The 17,924-nt window shown below is 50.7% G+C and overlaps 1 long non-coding RNA gene and 1 pseudogene across 7 annotated transcripts; one reads left to right on the top strand and one right to left on the bottom strand.

Moving 5' to 3' along the window:
- Positions 1-3,969: 3,969 nt before the first annotated feature.
- Positions 3,970-15,700, bottom strand: LOC136398080 (uncharacterized). Of its 7 annotated transcripts, none has more exons than XR_010749979.1 (10): positions 15,574-15,700; positions 15,178-15,299; positions 14,747-14,811; positions 13,856-14,009; positions 13,649-13,748; positions 13,171-13,533; positions 11,814-11,927; positions 10,604-10,751; positions 7,785-7,911; positions 3,970-4,297 (listed from the first exon to the last, which is right to left on the bottom strand). It is a non-coding gene; the product is annotated as an uncharacterized lncRNA (long non-coding RNA). The 7 variants fall into 7 exon arrangements; XR_010749978.1 differs by lacking the exon at positions 13,856-14,009 and having other exon boundaries at positions 13,171-13,232; positions 13,364-13,533; positions 13,703-13,748; XR_010749975.1 differs by lacking the exon at positions 13,856-14,009.
- Positions 15,701-15,727: 27 nt separating this feature from the next.
- LOC136398586 (nucleosome assembly protein 1-like 1 pseudogene) lies at positions 15,728-17,024 on the top strand (annotated as a pseudogene).
- The last annotated feature ends 900 nt before the right edge of the window (positions 17,025-17,924 follow it).

The raw sequence follows: 17,924 nt of genomic DNA, 5'->3' as shown, positions 1-17,924 counted from the left end.
GGAGAGGTTGGGCGGTTTGCTCCAGAGCAGGAGGCAAACCCACCTGTGGCACACCCGGGAAGTCAAACCCGGGCAGCCTCCCACAGAACTCGGGCTCCTTCCTGCTCCTGGGAGATTTCACACGGCCGGGAAGCCAGCCATCCTGGGGCCAATGCAGGGGAGGCAGCTCCAGTTCACACCCGAGAGCAGTTTCTGGTCAAGCATTCCTGGCCACGTGGGGCACGGCGGCCCTCCCAGCCTTGTCCCGATGAAAGCTGATAGGCAAGGCCTGCCGAATGCCGAGTGCCGAGTGCCGGGGCAGGGCAACCTCTCCTGCATGGATCAGGGGCACTGAGAGGTCTCCCTGCTAAAAATATCTCCCTCCCCTTTCCTGCCCTGGAAGCTGAAATGGTCACATGGAAGTTTTACTCCCTTGGTTTATGGTTAGTTGATCTGATTTAAAAATTAAATACCACTATGTGCAAAACAAAGCAAGGCGTGATGACACCATGATGCCTTACTTGGCATTTATTTATATCCCTGCGTAAATCCAAGGAAGAATTAGAGTCTCACAAATTTATTTCTCGGAGTAGCCGGTGGGGGCGACCATATCTTGTTCCAGCGAATCTGTGGAGCAGCCTGAGCGAACTTCAGCTCTCTGCCTTGACCATTTCATTTGTCTGCTCAGAATGCTCCAGTGGTTTCCAGTTGTCCTTTAAATAGAACCTCCAGCCCATACCACTCATCATCCTGCTCACTGAAGTCCCGCCTCACGCAAACGCTCTGAGCTCTTCTACCCTGCACCCACACTTCCTACAAGCTGCCTCTCTTGCTGGCAGACCTTGGCCCTCTGTCCCTGGCTCCTCTCTGTTCTTCAGGCCTTGGCTTGAAATGCCACCACTTAGGTGGCCCCCTGACTATGGTAGCTAAGGTAACTAACTGTCCCCTCTTGTCTTTCAAACACTCTGTTCTTTTCCTTCGTGGCCTTTCTTACAATTGGAATGTGTGTGTATAGTTGACCCTTGCTCTCTGTAGATTCTGTATTTGTGAGTTTGCCTGCTCCCTACATATATTTTTAACCCCTGAATCAATGCTCTCAGGGCTTTCGAGGTTATTTGTGGATGTGCACAAAGCGGCGAGATATTTGAGTCACTCGATGCACACGTTCCCAACAAGCTGCTGCTTGTTTCAGCTCTCACCCTCTACACAAGTGTCCTTTCACAGCCAATTTTGTGCCCTGCTGTTCACATGTTTGGGCTTTTGGTTGGTGGCTTTGCTGTTTGAAACGGCCCCCAAGGCGGTGCTGAAGTGCTGTCTTGTCTTCCCAGGCTCAAGAAGGCTGGGGTGTGCCCTTTGGAGAAAAAATTCATTCAGGCATGAGTTGTACTGCTGTTGGTTATGAGTGACATTAATGAATCAACAGTATATATTAAACACGGTGTCTTTAAACAAAAGTACACATAAAACAAGATTATATATGGATTGGTTGATGAAAATACTATGACCAGAGGCTCATAGGAACCTAACCCTGTATTTCCCCTAAGAGAAATGGTGCAGTATTCACTAACTCAGTGTTTATAGTAACTTTATAAAACACAACTGCCACAAACAATAAGAATCAACTGTATCTTTACTAGTTCCTTCAGGCTGCTGTAACAAATACCACAAACGGGTAGCTTAAAACCACAGAATTTTATTCTCACAGCTCTGGTGGCTATAAGTCCAAACTCAAGGTGTCAGCGGGGCACACTTCCTCCAATGGCTCTAGAGGAGAATCTTTCCTCTGCCTCTTCCTAGTTTCTGGTGGTTTGCTGGCAATCATTGGCATTCCCTGGTTCGCAGTTGCATCTCTGCCCCAAGGCATCAAATGGCATTCTCTCGTGTGTCTCTGTCTCTGTGTCCATCCTCTTCGTATAAGGACAGCAGTCATATTGGCTTTAGGACACAACCTACTTTAATACGATTTCATCTTAACTAATTATATCTTCAAAGACTCTATTTTCATATAAGATCACATTCTGAAGTTCTGAGAAGGACACGAATTTTGGGGAAATGACCTTGCCCAACTCAGATATTTATTTATTTTACATATTATAATTTAAAAATATATGTATTTAGTCAACATCTATATTAAAGGGCTTAATCAATGTCTATCTCCCCAACTAGATTGCAAACTCTATGAGGAAAGACAATGGAGTTCTTATTTGTCTCTTTATCTTCAACAACAAGTCCAACCTGACAACATGGTAGGAGCATAATAAATATTTGTGAAGATGAGTGGATAGGTAAATGAATTAATTTGTAGCTGTTTCATAAACTCTGCTGCTACGCAATACTGTTTTTATGCAAGAAGTTTAATTGAGTTCTAAGTGTGAGAAAACACTGAGCCTAGCCACCCATTATCTAGATGAGAAAACCAGGTCCAGAGACTTGAAGCGTTTTGCCCTGGGTCTCCAGGCAGTCGTGGCAGCAGCAGGACTAGGAGTCTGGTCTTTTTGAGCCCTAGTCCAGAGGTTTTGACTGGACACTGGCTCCCCAACCAAGACATACAAGAGGAGGACTTTGGAACTGACCCTCCCTTGGACCCTGTTTTTCTATCTGGAGCGACTTCTGGGAGAACAGAGCGGAGCCTGCGGCGTGTGCCCCGTCCCCGTAGCTCTAAAAGGCTCTTTGTGCCAAGTTCAGGGACATTCCACAGGCCGGCTCTCCACAAAGCCCTCTGCCGGCGGGTCACAATCCTTGCCTTCCTCTTTGAGCCCGGGTATTTTGGCCTTTCTGCTTTTAAATGTACCCTTTGCATTTGTGGAAGCTGAAGCTAAGCAAGGGAGGCCAGGCTCAGAGCCCCGGGGCAGATGGGGAGGGGTGGGCTCTGTTCTGCAGACCTGGCTTGGGAGAAAACTGGGCTGATTATCTCCGGGGCCCAGCTGCAGAACCGCCTCAGCCCGGCAGCAGATTATAAATAGCCCAGAATGCACTCCCAGCCGCTTGAAAACAAGGATTTCTTAATCCTATGTTAGAAGAACAGCTCTTTATAGCTTTCCTGGGCCTCCTCCTCAACCCGACCCCCAAAGAACTGTGATTTATGTCCTAGCACCATTACTGGGACCAAAGATCACACAGCCCCGATAAACAATGATTAATTCATTCCCAAGGTCCACGAAAAAGAGGCATTCCTTTGGCAGTCCTCTCTTTCATTTGGGCAGAGATATGCTGACCCATGAGACCAGAGGGGCAGTTCTGCTGTGAGTTGATTCCCCAGGGTTTCATCTGGCTCCTTCTGCCCTTGTACACGGTGGGGGTCACTCACTGACGGGAGGGCAGGAGGGGCAGGGAAGAGCCCCCAAACTTCTGAAAAGCGTACAGAGGAAAGAATCTCACCCAAACCCCACCGCACTGCAACAACAATGTTTTCGTGGACTTCCTTCCAAACCTCCCTTTTTGGATTACACATGGATATAATTTTACCTTACTGGGGTTATATTATTGTGTCAGTTGAGCTCTTGGTAGAAATAAGCATAAGGTTCAAATGAGTAATGGAAGAGAGTTTAATAAAGGGACTATTTACGTTGCTCTGGACATAGGCTAGGAACACCAGTAAGGAGCAGTGGTTTACCCAGAGCTAGCAGCAGGGGAGAACCATTATCGCCCCTAGGTCTGCAGGTCAAGGGGAGGGAGTGGTCGCTGCTAACCAGAGCTGTATGGAGAAGGTTGCCTATCTGGAACTGTACCTTTCAGTGGAGACACAGCCAACCCCAGAAAACCTACAGAGATGGAGCCAGAGGAATAAATACCTTGACCTCGCTCTCCCCAACCCTCCAAGTGCTGGTGCCTCCCATTGGCCAACCCAGCCAGAATTAGAAAGCACAGAAGCCCATTGACAGCAGGCCACAGAGGCCAATACACAGGGCACAGAGCAGGGTGAAGAAAAACAGAGAATAAATAGGAGAGGCAAGCAGAAAATGGCCATTACATCCCCTCTAATACTGCTTTTATTATTCCATGGTGAGCCAAGGGGTTTCTAGCTCAATGCACGTAGATTGACATCATACTTCTTAGTGGCCCTTATATGAATGTGCCAAATTTATTTAACCAATCTCTTACTGATGGATGTAGGGTTAGTTTCCAATTTCTCAAGACCATAGACAATGCTGTGATGAGCAGAGCTGTACATAACACTCTGTGCATTCAGGACACACCAATTTGACTTTCTTTTGATGTTTTTTAGAGACCGAAGCACATTCCCTGTGAAGGTTGTCCCCAGTCACACAGCGGGCATGTGGCTTCTCTGAGTCTTCTTTGTCAATAGTGAACATATTTTCTATAATAGAAAAAGGAATTACGAAATAAAATTTATTTTTAAAGAATGTTTAATAGCCTGACCAGATGATGGCACAGTGGATAGAGCGTCAGACCGGGATGCAGAGGGCCCAGGTTCGAGACCCTGAGATTGCTGGCTTGAGTGCGGGCTCACTAGCTTGAGTGTGGAGTCTCTGGCTTGAATGTGGGATCATAGATGTGACCTGACCTCATGGTCACTGGCTTGAGCCCAAAGGTTGCTAGCTTGAAACCCAAGGCCGCTAGCTTGAGTCCAAGGCCACTTTTTTGAGCAAGGGGGTCACAGACTTGGCTGGAGCCCCCCCTACCCCCTGCTCAAGGCATATATGAGAAAGTAATCAATGAACAACTAAGGTGCCGCAACAAAGAATTGATGCTTCTCCTCTCTCTCCCTTCCTGTCTGTCTATCCCTATCTGTCCCTCTGTCTGTCTCTCTCTCTGTCTCTGTCACACACACACACAAAGAATGTTTAATTTTCTCTTAAAAGTCATGTCGCCCACATGACTTGGAAAGGAAGATCTTTCTTCCTGACTAGAACAAAATCTCTATGAAGACAGAGATCCCTCTGTCTTGTCCAATGCTGCATCTACATCACCTACAATAGAACCTGGCATGCATATAGTAAGCACCTGATATGTCTGTTGAATGAATGAATGAATGAATGAATGAATGAATGATGAAAGGGAGGCCTAGGTCCCAGGAGAACAGTGCCTGGGTGGGATATGGGGGACAAGGAGAGGGCAGAGAAGAAACGATGTCACAGGATTCTCCTTCACTGGTTTTACGGTTGTTACCTCCAACACCAGAGACAGCTCCAGAGCCTTACCCCGGGAAGGAGGGAGGACATGGGCTCTGGAGTCTGACGGAAGTGAGTGGGAGGCCGCACTTCCTGTCTGCACCTCAGTCTCCTTGTCTGAAGAGTGGCAACGATGCCACCACCCAGCCTTGTCTGCGGGTCCTCTGACGTACACGCAGGAAAGGGCCTGGCGCTTCACAGGTGCTCAAGAAACGCATGTTTCTTCCTGTCTTGCCAAAAGCTGGAGCCAAGCCAGACGAAATCTTTATTTAATTTTTTTAATTCAACTAGTATTTATTGCGGAATAGATAAACGAGACTCTTTTCTTGCCTTCAAGGAGCTTAGAAACCATCCTGTGCATGAGCTCACTGTGTCCCCAGGGCTCTGGGCTTCTGCCTGGACTTGCGCTCCTCTGTCTCGGCTGTCCTGTCTCCTCTACCTGGCGAAATCCCTCCCGTCCTCACTGTCCGCTCCCATGGGCACCCACCCAAATGTGTCGCTCCCTTCTCTACATAGCGCCATGTCTGTTCCTCTTTCACACCTTATCACTTGGTGTAGACCAAGGATTAAGAGTTGGAGTCAGGCCCTGGCCAGTTGGCTCAGCAGTAGAGCATCAGCCCAGCGTGTGGAAGTCTCAGGTTCGATTCCTGGCCAGGGCACACAGGTGAAGTGCTCATCTGCTTCTCCACCCTTCCCCCTCTCCTTTCTCTCTGTCTCTCTCTTCCCCTCCCGCAGCCAGGGCTCCATTGGAGCAAAGTTGGCCCAGGTGCTGAGGATGGCTCCATAGCCTCCACCTTAGTCACTAAAATGGCTCTGATTGCAACAGAGCAATGGTCTAGACGGGCAGAGCATCACCCCCTAGTGGGCATGCCAGGTGGATCCCAGTTGGGTGCATGTGGGAGTCTGTCTCTCTGCCTCCCCCACTTCTCACTTCAGGAAAAAAAAAAAAGAGTTAGGGTCAGATGAGTTCGATTTCTGTCCCACTCTGCCCCTCACTCCCCTGGTGTATCTCGCAGCCACATTCGAAAAACGAGTACAACGACATTTCCTAGCCCAGAGGGTACTTGTGAGAACGGCAAGGGTCCACACATGCAGGGCACATGGGGCAGAGCCTGGCACAGAGGCTGCACTGCTCTGCTGGCCTCAGCGCTGTTATTACTCATCGCTGCCCACCTGGCTCAGAGCGGGAGCTCAGTGGACATTTGTCCAAAGAGATTATGATGTGTTTTCATGTCCAAAATGGTAGGATAAAATATAATTCCAAAATGGTCTGGAGTCAACAGCCCACAGAGGACGAGATCGATGGTGTAACAAGCTGCGTGGGGGAGGAAGGCTTCCCTGGTGGGCAGTGAGGGACAAGGTGCAGGTGGGGCCCAGGCCTGAGTCTGTGGAGGGGAGTCTCGTGCTGGACGCAAAACAGGAACAGAAGGAGAGGGGGCTGTTGAGTCCCCAGGCCAGCACTTCTGCGCTGTGTGATGTTGGACACCTCTCTGGCACATGTCTGAAATGGAGACAAACAGCCCCTTCTCCGAGAGTGGCTGAAGATTAGGTGGGGTGGGCTAAGTGATGCTCCCAGCGCACAGAGAGGGGCGGCTGACCACTCCGATTTCCTGAGTCAGATCTCCACGCCAGGCAGCATGGTTATTGCACCCTCACTTACAGCCCACTGCCGGGCTGCTCTCTGCCTGGTGGGGTGCCTTTGAGCTTTATGATCCGGGACTTCACGGTTCTGGGAGCCTCTGTCAGCCAGAGAGCGGGAGGCCGGGCACTGGTCCTGCGTGAGCAGAGCCTGCGCCCGATGAGTCCCAGGTCCCTGCCAGGAGCCCATCTGCTGGGTCTTCTAAGGCCAGAGCCGAAATGTGGAAGCCGGGAAGGAGTCCCGGTGTCTGAGCTGGATGCCAGCCTGGGCACAGACTTTCTGTTTCCCGCGGTGTCCCCACAGGGGCCATCAGCGTGCCTGCCTCCTCTGGCCTTCCCCCAAGAGCAGCCTTGGGCCTCTGGCCACTGTTGCCATGGAGACTGTATCCCTCAGCGGCCTTGCCTCCCATCTCTGACTCTCGCATGTTCTAGCCCCTGCCTCAAGCTAACCTATGCCTCCATTTCAACGTTCATTCATCCATTCTTTCATTCATATACATACCAGGCCCTACTGTAGATGTTGTAGGTACAGAGTTGAGCGAGACAATGGGGTCCCTGTCCTCAGAAAGATTCTATTCTAGTGGGGATAGAAGATAGTAAACAAATAAACGCATGATACAAATCATGCAGAAATGGCCTCAGAGGAGGTGATGTTTAAGCAGAAGCCAAATGGATGTAGCCATTTGGGCATCTGGGCAGAGGCTTCTAAGCAAAGAAACAGCCAGCGCGAAGACCTTGCATCAACAGCACTCGGATGGTGTGTTTGAGGAACAGCAGGGCAGCCAGTAGGGTCAGAGCGCAGGAAACTAGGGGGTCATGGGTGATAGAAGTGGATTGATATCAGGGGTCAGATACCACAGGGCCTGGGAGGACATGGCAAAGATGTTGCGTTTTGTTAGAAGGGATAGGAGGCTGTTGCCGGGGGAAGGGGCGGGGAGGATGTTGAGCAGGGGAAGGGGAGGATCTGACTTCATTTCTGAAGTTTCACTCTGGCTGCCGTGGGGAGAGTTGGGGCTGGGGCTGGGGTGGGAATACCTGGAGAAGAAGGTTGCTGTGGTGACCCAGGTGGGAGGAGGTGGCATGAACCAGCGTGCCCGTGGTGTCGTTGGTGACAACGGTGTGGACTCCAGACTTGTTTTGAAGGAAGAGCCAACAGGATTCGCTGCTAAATAGAAAGTGGGGTGTAAGAAAGTGAACTTTCTCAAGAATGACTCCCCAGCTTTGGGCCTGAACGGAAGACCGGTGTCTTCCTGAGATGAGGACAAGGAGGAAGAAGATACTTGGATAACAGTCCGAGTTCAGCTTGGACGTGTTAAGTTGGACGTGCCTAATACCCAGGAAAGAGATGATGCCAAGCGGGTATTTTTTGCCAGTTTTTGACTCTGGATCTCAGGGCGAGACAAGAAGCTGAGGACATGTGTGAGACCAGTGTTCAGAGTGTGAGTGTAGAGGTCGGAGGCTGAGCTCTAGATCCCTCTGGCATTTACAGGTTGAGATGAGGAGGAAGATGCAGTCAGGAGGCTGAAACTAAGTGCAGGAAAGAAGGAAAACAAGGAAAGAGTGGAGTTCTAGAAGCTCAGTGAAGAAAAAAAATTTAAGAATCAGTGTAGTAGGCAGGATAACAGCCTTCAAAAGATATTCACATCCTAATCCCTGAACCCTGTGAATGTCACCCACCCTGGCAAAGAGACATCGCAGATGTGATTAAGGTCATGGGCCCTGTGGTGGGGAGATTCTCCTGTATTATCTGAATAGTTGTTTGTTGTTGTTGTTTTTTTACAGAAACAAACAGAGAGAGAGAGAGAGAGTCAGAGAGAGGGATAGACAGGGACAGACAGACAGACAGGAACAGAGAGAGATGAGAAGCATCAATCTTTAGTTTTTCGTTGCGACACCTTAGTTATTCATTGATTGCTTTCTCATGTGTGCCTTGACCGAGGGGCTACAGCAGACCGAGAAACCCCTTGCTCAAGCCAGTGACCTTGGGTCCAAGCTGGTGAGCTTTGCTCAAACCAGATGAGCCTGCGCTCAAGCTGGCAACCTTGTGGTCTCAAACCTGGGTTGTCCGCATCTCAGTCCGACGCTCTATCCACTGTGCCACCGCCTGGTCAGGCTGGATAAGTCTTAAAAGCAGAGAACCTTTCTTGGCTGAGGTCAGGGGGAGCCATGACTACAGAAGAATTGTCAGAGATATTCAGTGTTGCTGGTTTTGGAGGTGGAGGAAGAGGGTCATGAACCAAGGAATGTGAGCAACCTCTAGAATCTGGAGGAGACAAGGAAGCATTTTCTCCTAGACCTTCCCTGAAGGGAGCAGCTGTGCCAGGATTCTCGCCTAGCAAGACCCTCCTCCAACTCCTAACCTACAGAGCTATCAAACCATCGATCTGAGTTGCTTTAAGCCACTAAATTTGTGGTGATTTGCTACAGTAGCTATAGAAAGCTAACACGAGGAGGAAGTAATCAGCTGGTCAGATCACAATCCAAGCTTCAGTACAACAAGAATAAGAATTTGGGCAATGTGGAGGTCATGGGGACCTTGATCAGATTAGTTCGCTGAGCTTGAAAGGAGATTTGAGAAGACCGAGGAAAATGTGGAGGGGGTGAGTGAAATCTGGGGATAGGCCAGCCTTTGGAGGAACTAATCTAGAACGGGAAGCCGAGAGAGGGGGTAGAGATGAATGCAGCCTCCAGGGAGAGTTGCTGTTCTTGTTTCCGAAGATGGGAGATACCACCAGTGCTGCGGGCTGACCGGCACGGTCCCAGAGGGAAGCAGACCCGTGAGGAAGCGCGGAGACTCGACTCAAAGCGGGAGTTCTGTCCCCCGGCCGCGCCCGAGCCCGCGGCAGCCAGGAGCAGAGGTGAAGGACGGCATAGAACCAGCGTCTCAGCCCAGCCTTCCACGGGGCGCAGGATTTCCCCCGACAGCGTGGACACAGAGTCTCACCTCGGGCCACTCCCTCCTCCAGGTGTGATTCTGTAGTCCCCCAGCCGGTCTTGCCCACAGTCTGTGTCCGGGGGGCTGGGAGGTCTCTTTCTGTTCGCAGGTTTCCCTGAGCAGCAAGACTGCGTCCATCTTGCCCTTTGTGTCTCCCCAGCCTCGCCTGGATACTGACACACAGGGGCGCGGAATAATTGTTTTACTGGATGATGGTGACAGGCCACCTCGATGAGGGCTCACTACGTGCCAGGGGCTGCACTGACCACAGGTGTCATCTCACACAATCCTGACAGCAGCTCAGCAGCCCATGTCCTCAGCGAGTAAGCTAAGGGCCATGGAGATTAAACGAGTTGCCCAGAGTCACATGGCTGGTACATGGGAGGGTTGGGACTTGAACCCAGGCAGTCTGAGCCAAGAGGCCCCTTTTGCAACCAGAATGCCACATCAGCTCTGGTCTATAATGATTGAGTTGTGTCAACTCCAGCTGCAAAAGGGGCACAGCTGGAGGCGCACCGGGGCCTTCTTGGGCATGACCCGAGCGTGGCTCTGAAGGAACGGGAAACCTTAGCTGGCGGAGAAAGGAGGGAAGGGAATCTAGGTGAAGAGAAAAGCACAGGGGGAGCGCGAGGTAGGCGATGCACACTGGCTGGCCAGAAGCTTCCCGAAGCCGCTTCCAGCTTGTGGCACGGGAGCGAGAGATGCGGGGAGACAGGACAGCCAGGGGGGCAGCACCCAGCGTGTGAAAGCCGGCAGCCCAGCCAGGGAGCTCGGGCTGACGGGTGCCCGCGAGGAAAACCCTCGGGGGAGCCTGGTATGAACCATGCAGAGCGCCAGGCCCCCGCGGACAGGTCCAGGGTCCGGATCTGGCCACAGGACTAGAGTAGGGAACCGGCGGCAGCAACGTGCCAACACTGACCCCAGCCCATCACCCGCACAGCTCCTCCAGTCTCTCCAAGTCTACCGAGCATTCAAGTTCATTTCAGAAAAGCTGTGGTCAGGGGCCAAAGCCCAGAGGGGGCTGGGGTGGCGTCAGATAAGGGAGCAGCGGCCAAGCCTCTGTGTCCCTGCAGACAAAGGGAGAAAGCAGGCTGAGAGACGGGGACAGCACGTGACACCTGGACCACAGGCCTGGGCAGCAGCCATGGCAGCCGTGGGGATAATGGTCCCTTTTGTCCTGCAAGCACACTCTCTGGGAAAGAAAGGCGTCCGGGGCCTGTTCCTCCTGCCTGCACAATGCTGGGCGCCGGGGGCCGACCGCGAGGTCTGCCATGCAGCGCCTGGGCTCCCTCACCGCCCTGCTCCTGCCAGGCGTGCAGAAGCGGCAAGTCGGGGTGCCGTGCCAGACATTCCGCAGGGGGTTGGGAGTCCGGGCTGGGGCGCAGCCTGGGCCAGGAGCTTTGTTTCAGAGCCCAGGCGACCAAAGGATCTTGAGGCTCCGAATTAGAGCCCTAGAGGCCTCTGTGCCAGCGCCACTTACTGTCTGTGTCACACCCCCCATGCCCCCGACCTTACCCTCCACCCCCTCTCCACCCAGCGCCACTTACTGTCTGTGTCACACCCCCCATGCCCCCGACCTTACCCTCCACCCCCTCTCCACCCAGCGCCACTTACTGTCTGTGTCACACCCCCACGCCCCCCACCTTACCCTCCACCCCCTCTCCACCCAGCGCCACTTACTGTCTGTGTCACACCCCCATGCCCCCCGACCTTACCCTCCACCCCCTCTCCACCCAGCGCCACTTACTGTCTGTGTCACACCCCCACGCCCCCCAAACTTACCCTCCACCTCCTCTCCACCCAGCGCCACTTACTGTCTGTGTCACACCCCCATGCCCCCCGGCCTTACCCTCCACCTCCTCTCTTCCACTTTCAGCAGACTGTAATGGTTACAAAAACGTCTCTGGGGGCAGAGAAAGCTGGTCCAAATTCTGACATTGCCACTTAAAAATGCCTAACTATTTAACCTCGATAAACCTCAGTTTCTCATTTGTAAAATGGGCAGAGTAACACCAACTTCATAAGATTGTCAGTAGGCATTGAAATATAGAAAAGAAAGGCCCTTAGCATGAATAACTCTTAGCAGAACTTACTTTCTCTAAAACAAAGAGACTTTTGGCCGGACTTACTTTTCTAAAAAAAACTCCCTATTCCTGGCCTTGAGGCTGGTCTCCCAGACCGTGGCCTTGGGCTAGCTTCGCAAGGTTGCAGGTGTTCTCAGAATGTTTCTCCCCGAATTAACCCTATGGATAAACATTGTAAGAAAGTTTGTTTCAGTGCTTTGTCCTGCTGCTATGCTTCCTCTCCTCCCCATTCCTCAATCAGTATGTCATTTTGCCTTTAAAAGCCAGCCCCAGACTGTGTTTGAGACCGCATGATTTGGAAGGCTTCCGTCTCCGTGCGGTCGCACAGCCAGCGTTAATAAAGACTCCTTAATTTGGCTTCTTGATTGTGTGGCAGGACGTCTGTTTCTCACTGTTCTGATACAACAGGCGTAAGTGAGAAAATGTATGAGACGTGCTCAGCTTGGGACACAGCCTTCCAGACGGCTCCTTGAGGTTAGACAGCACAGTGGTTTAACCAGTCTGTACTTGGACTCCTCCCAGGACAAGGCGCTCAGTGCTTGCCTTCTGCATTCAGACCAACTGCAAATCTGCCTCATTTACCCTCACGGAGGCTGTGGGTAAAGAGGAAGGGGCCCATATTTATTAAGCATTGACTACATGCCAGGTGTTATTATATAGCGACTCAGAGAGACTAGGGGTCTTGTCCAGGACCACAGGGTTTGAACCTGAGTGTGTCCCATACTTGGCACCATAATACCATGAGAGAACTCTTCACACACATGAAATCAGCTCACACGGCCCCTCAGTGTCTGCTCTGCTCCAAGAAAAACAGCTCCTTGACCTCTCTCCTCTGGGTATGCTCCAATCTGTCCCTGTCCCGCTTGAAAAAAAATAGCCTCCAGACACAGTATTCCTTCTCTCTTCTGACCAGTACAGAATAAGAACACACTCTCACCCTTTACTCTAGGGGCTATGTTGATGCTCATTATTCACTGTCCACATAGCCCATGAGACTAGGTCCCTGTACTCTGAACATGTTGTAAGAGTCATTGCAAATCTTTATGACAGATAATGGAACCATGCAACTAGTTTAAGCAGCCACACATATTGTATTTGGTAGCTCACAGAGTCTCCAGCAGGGCTGACAATTCCGGCTTGGAAGAGACTCAGCCAAGAACAATTCACTAACTATCCTGTCCCGGCTTCTCCATGGGGGACCGCTGGTGCCGTTGAACAGGAAGGATCCCAGTCCCATTGCTGGTGCCGGCAGGGAGGGCTATCCCCAGAACCTCCGAAACCTGGAGTTCCCCCACTCAGCACCACCTTCCTCACTGCAGCCTCTTCTAACTGAGCCTCCGAGGCATATTCCGGCAGTTAAATGAGTTAAGGCACGCCAAGCCAGCCTCCAAACGATCCTCACCCGCTGGTATTTGTATCCTTGTGCAGTCCTCTCTCAGATGGGACAGGGCTGACCTACGCAACCTGGAGAAGTGAGAGAGGATGACTTTGGAGGTTGAGTCATGGAAGACACTGTAACTTTCTTGGAATACTCGCTCTAGAGGAAGTCAGCTGCCCTGTCGTGAGGACATACGCAGCACGATGAACAGGTCTACCTGGCGAGGAACTGAGCCCCCCGCCCCCCCGACAACTGGTGCAAATATCCAGGCATCGGGGGCACCAGCCCCAGTCAAGACTCCAGCTGACATCTTGGCTGCAAACTCATGAGAGACCCTGAGCCGGAACCAGCCAGTTAAACTGCTCCCAGACACCTGATCCACAAAACCTGGGAGAGATATAAAATAAAATATTGTTTTAATATTGTTTGCTTCCATTTGGGGGGAATTTGTTATGGAGCAATAGATAACTAATACAATTCACGCAAACACTTAGAACACTACCCAGGGCACGGTCAGCGTTCCTTCAATGCTATCGTTATCTTTATCTTCATTCACCTCTGTGCCAAATGGCAGAAGCTGTCACCTCAGCAGCCTGGGGAGTCTGCAAAATGAAGGACAATGACAATTTTACTTAACCCTCCCAGCAGCCCTATGACTAGGCAGCTTAGAATCTTCATTTTACGGACGATGAGAGGCTGGACCGCTGACCTCGGGTCTGAAGACGACGGTCCAGAACCTGAGCCCCGGTTGTCTGGCTCCAGCCCGCCAGCCAGCAGCTCACAGGCCAGGGCAGGCACCCAGGGAGGCTGAATCACAGCGAGAAGCTCCTAGCCTCCTGAACTGTGAGGACGGCGTCTGGAAGCTAGCCCGACGAGCAGAAGCCGAAGGAGAGAGAAGCCAGTAATTGTTACTGAATATTAGGGAGCCCGGGAAAAATGCTTTGGACACCAGCACACACAATTCCTCGCCACCACCTTATGGGGCAGAAATGTCACCAGGACTCAACATAAATTGGCTGAGAGGGAGAATGCGGAGCTGGCCACTCCTTACCAAGAACGTTTCTGGATTAAGGTGCAGACTGTCTGGGCGCCTCTCAGCTCTCCGGGAAAGCCTCTGGGGGAAGCTCCCTCTGAGGCTGGGCTGCCTTCCTCACCACCTGCTTTCTCCACCACAGTTGAGCCGCCACGGTAGGCTCTAGTCTTGGGGAACGCCCTGTCCCCCTTCCAATGCCAGCCCTGGAGTGGGACTCTAGCCCCTCCCCCCACTTCCTTGCTGTCTTCCCAAACTTCTCACCCTGACCTTGGGGTCTTCTTGCTAGTTGCCCTGCAGTGACAGTCACAGTGGGACGTTTCAGGAATTTACAGCGTAGAGTCATGGAGGAAACAGAGGTTTGAAGACAGGTCCACCTAGCCTCGAATTCTGATAAATCACATCATTGATATGGCCTGAGGCAAATGACACAGCTTCCCAGAACCTTCCCTTAGTCACCCAAATATTAAAGAGGATACTTTGGGGACAGCCACTCAGCCAAAACCATCAAAATGTAAAGAGCACACACTCTTCCATTACCAAGAAACTGCCCTCCAGAAACACACTCACGGACTTTCCTCCATTGGGAAATAGGTAAATAAATTGAGCTCCCATTGAACGAAATTGCTTGGCAGCTGTCAAAAAGAATAGAGGAAACAGAGTATCTCAACAGCTCGTTTCTCCTCCTCCGAAGGGTTCATGTGCAGTCCGCCTTTACCCCTGGCTGCCTTCCCTCTTGCCTGTGATCACACCTTCTGACTTCTGCCCCTCCCCCCTCCTAGCAGGGTACCCCCAAACCAGTGGCTACTCCACAAAGACCTGGTGGCTTGTGGAATGACATGGAGCTGGGACCATGCGGTTTGAGAGACGTCTTCTGACCTCTCTGAAAGCAACTCTCTTTACAGACAAGCTGGTGGCAGGTGTGGGGAGGGGTGGAACTCAGGTCTCCCAAACCCTGGCCCAGCCCTCCCCTCCAGAACTCCCCACTTCCCATTGCTCACCTTTGCTTTGCTATTGCAACCGCCTTAACCGGCGTGCCTGGCCTGGTCTCTTCCCCTCCGATCCATGCATCTTACTGCCAGGACCATCCTCTTCAAGCACGGCTCTGCCTTACCCTAGGTCCCTGGTGGTGAGCGGACAGTCCCCGTGCGTCAGCAGACCAGACCCACCACCACCCAAACCCCACTGGCCACCGTTGGCTCCAGCCTCCCCCACGCCAGCCTGAGGCTTCTACTGCTTTTATTTATACAGTTTTCGCCTCCTATGAAGTTCTCTCTTCTCTCCCTCTCTCTCTCTCTCTGCTTTCCTGCTGCATACTCAAGTCACACTGGCACTCTAATGCCACCTCTGGGAAGACTTCCCAGATCACAACTGCCCCCGCCATTCCTTCCACCCACCAGGCTGACTCAGCTGGGACACCATTCACAGGACTGGTGTGGCCGTTAGAGTAGTCAGGACCGGGGTGGATTTCCCTCTAAGCCCCCCGCCCTGAGGAACCTGGCATTTCATAGGCAGCAGACTCACTAACTACTTGAAAAACAACAATGATTAATGAATAAACCAGGGCAAAGGATCACAACAGGAGTAATTTCCAACTGGCTGAAAGAGTAAATGAACAAACTGTCCTGAATTCATGAAGGAAGGATTATAACTGGCCTCTGGGGTCTCATGGTCACTGGCCCCTGCTCCCCAGATAACGGAAAGCCAGCAGTGGCCCGCCACTGCCCGAGTCACGCACTGCGCAGCTCTGGCCGCCTGGCTCCCCATAGCCGTTGGTATTTGGAGTTCTTACAACGTGGCAGACGTGGGCAACAAAGAGAGGTCTGAATTTGATCAAGGGTTGGATGGTATTGAAGAAGCAGAAGAGACTGAGGAAGAAACAAAAATCAAAGTGTGTCAGCTGATTGTTCAGATGAGGCAAAATTCTCAGATTCTGGCAGCCTTCCAAGAGAGACTTGCTGAGCTGGTAGGAACACCAACGGGATACATTGGCAGCCTGCCTAAGGTAGCTAAAAGAAGAGTGAGTGCTCTCAGAAACCTTCCAGTTAGATGTGCACCGATGGAAGCCAAGTTCTAGGAGGAAGCTCACAGTCTTGAAAGAAAGTATGCATTCTCCAATAGCTTTTATTAGATAAGCGATTCGAGATCATTACTGCAGTGTAGGAACCTATGGAAGAAGAATGGGAATGGAAGGCAGACAAAGAAGAGAAATGTCAGAGGAGCTAAAAGAGAAACCTAACATTGAAGATTAAAAAAAAAAAGGGATGAAAGAAAACAAGACCTCCAGGCAATTCCTGAATTTTAGTTGACTGAGTTTAAGAATGTTGGCTTGTTCAGGAATGGAATGAACCTATTCAGAAGCACTCGGTATTACAGTGAAGTTCTCAGATACCGGCCAGCCTATGGGCTTTGTTTTAGAATTTCCCTCGGAACGCAATGACTAATTCACAAACGAAGTGTTGACAAAGCCATACAGGATGAGGTCAAAGCAGAGGATTCTGATCCCTCTTCTTTTGATGGGCCAGACATTATGGGGCGTACAGGGTAACAGATAGATTGGAAAATAGGGGAAAAGGACACTTCAAAAACCATGAAAAAGAAGAGGAAACACAAAGGGTGTGGGACAGTTGGTACTGTGAATGAAACAGTTTCCAATGACACTTTCATTTCGCTTGCTCCTCTGGAAGTCCTGAGAGTGGAGAGCTGGAGGGTGCTGCTGACGCTCTCCCAGCCGCAGGCTCTGCAACGGGTCACTTTTCACGTGAGCGGATCATCCCAAGATCAGTGTCGTGCTTTCCCGGAGAAGTCATTGAATATGATGATGATTATGAATAAGAAGGTGAAGGAGTGGATGAGGAAAGGGAAGAAAAAGAGGAAAAAGATCCAGACTATGAGTCAAAGAAGGATCAAAACCCAGCAGAGCGGAAGCTGCGGGGAAGCAGGGCGGACTTCCTTCTGCTTCCCTGCAAAGGATGACTTTTCATCATTTGACAAGTTCAAGTTTTTGTTGTTGTTGTCTGTTTGCTTGCTTGCTTTGGTTTTTCAGCTTAAAATAAAAATGTTAAATATAATTTTATTTATTTAATTTTTTTTTTTGAGAGAGAGAGAGAGAGAGGGAGAGGGTCAGACAGACAGGAAGGGAAAGAGATGAGAAATATCAACTCATAGTTGCAGTACCTTAATTCAGTGGTTCTCAAAGTGTGCACCCTAGAAGATTTCCAGGTGTGCCCTACGGTATTCCAGAGAAATATGTGCCTGTTGGGGACCAAAAAACCAACAGGGTTTTTGGAGTTTAGATTTTGGGGGGACAGAGGTGTGGGGAATTGGCTGTAAGATGACAGTCTGCCCAACTCCCCACCTCACTTGCCTGATTAGGTTGCAAAAGGCTGTTAAGCTGTGGAGCTGGATTGTTTACACTACCCCCCATGTTCCCCAGAAAGACTGGAGGCAAGTATTTTCTATCCTTTGTTTGGTATAAAGTTAAGATGATATGTATGGTGGGGATTTTCTGCACTCAATACAATTAAGAGTAAAAAGAGAGGAATTCTTCAATGTACTGACGAGGAAATAAGAGTTTGCCTTTCAAATATATGCCCAAACATTGAAGAAATCACTAGGATACATCAGGCTCATGTTTCTCATAAACACAAGAATGAAAAAACTTAACACATTCATGCTGGGACCTGCCCAATTTACTAAATCTTACTAAGAATATATCTATATATATATATATACAGATAACTTTTTT

Source organism: Saccopteryx leptura, chromosome 3 (assembly GCF_036850995.1).
Source record: "Saccopteryx leptura isolate mSacLep1 chromosome 3, mSacLep1_pri_phased_curated, whole genome shotgun sequence".
Taxonomy (NCBI): Eukaryota; Metazoa; Chordata; class Mammalia; order Chiroptera; family Emballonuridae; genus Saccopteryx; species Saccopteryx leptura.
Note: the sequence above shows the minus strand (reverse complement) of the source record. Positions and strands in the feature narration are given on the sequence as shown.